Genomic DNA, 1,371 nt, shown 5'->3' with positions numbered 1-1,371 from the left:
ACTTAAACAAACCCGACATCGAGAACTTCGTCTCCTCGTAACTAAACGACGAATTTTCCGAGGAGTGCATCTCCGCACGCACCAGTACGGATCTTCGTATTGTCGCTCTTTCACTTCCACCACTAGCGACGAGAACCGCTAAATTTTGAATGGTAGTTCCCCGTTACCCGAGTCCACTACTTGAACTCCTAGGCTAGCTAACCGCCGGAGCTCACGAGTCATTTCTCGTTTCCGATCGCACATCGCATAAACTTCCCATAGATGCCGCTGGGTGGCGTCGACAACATTCGCCTTTCCGGGTGATATAAAATATCAACATCATAATCTTTTAACAAATTCTAACCATCAAGCCGCCGCCGCAAATTCAACTCTTTTGTGCTCAAGATACATCAAGTTTGCGCGATCCGTGTAAATATCTATATGAACACCATATATATAATGTCTCCATATCTTTAATGCATGAATCACTACAGCCAATTCAAGATCATCGGTTGGATAATTCTTTTCATGTTTTCTTAATTGCCTTGAAGCATATGCAATCACTTGTGCGTTCCTTTTCAAGGCTCACGTTTCTACCTTCATTGAAGTGCATACTCATATTAGATGATGGATAGCATTTAGCATTCATGACTAATTCTAGAGAAAATCGAACAAAGATTCTTTTATTTATACGACTTCCCTCGTATTACACATCAACTCCCAAACATCAATAATAACGTTTACAATATCATCACAATAGCTTTTAGTCATCTACATTACTCTTACTTCACAATTCCCTTCAATTTTCCATATTCATAGTCATAACTCGACAATACGTTCATTCACATACAATGTCGTTTTCCACACTCTCCAATAGCATTTATAACATGATTATATTCATAAAGCATCAAGAATCGTAACTCATTCCAAACATTTCCTCAAAAGTGATACTATTCACACATTCATGACCCATTTCTTATATTCTTTTGTAATCCAAGTGTTTCATCTTACAAATACTTTAAACAACATGGAAACATCATAAAACTCACCTTAGATGGTGTAGGATTGAACCTTGGTGGCATATACCTCACTTCAGCAAAACCCTAGATTTTTCTTCACTTGAATTCTTTGCTTTTGATGAACTTTAATGGGTTCTCTTACTTTGATTCACTTGTATGGATGATAAAAACCTTTGATTTCCTTTGGATTCTTGTTCATGAAACACATATGAGGCCCTAGAGCTTTTAGAGAGAAGTGGAGAGATGTTGGGAATGAAATAATGAAGTTGGAAACACATTTAAAGACTTGAAACATTTCGGCCGTCGGGTGTTCCACGATCGTTCCACGGTCCGTGGAACCGAAGCATTGCCGTCGTGAAGCTGGTCGTGGTTC

This window comes from Lycium ferocissimum, chromosome 3 (genome assembly GCF_029784015.1).
Source record: "Lycium ferocissimum isolate CSIRO_LF1 chromosome 3, AGI_CSIRO_Lferr_CH_V1, whole genome shotgun sequence".
Classification (NCBI taxonomy): Eukaryota; Viridiplantae; Streptophyta; class Magnoliopsida; order Solanales; family Solanaceae; genus Lycium; species Lycium ferocissimum.
The sequence above is the reverse complement of the archived record's forward strand: the minus strand, read 5'-3'. Positions refer to the sequence as shown.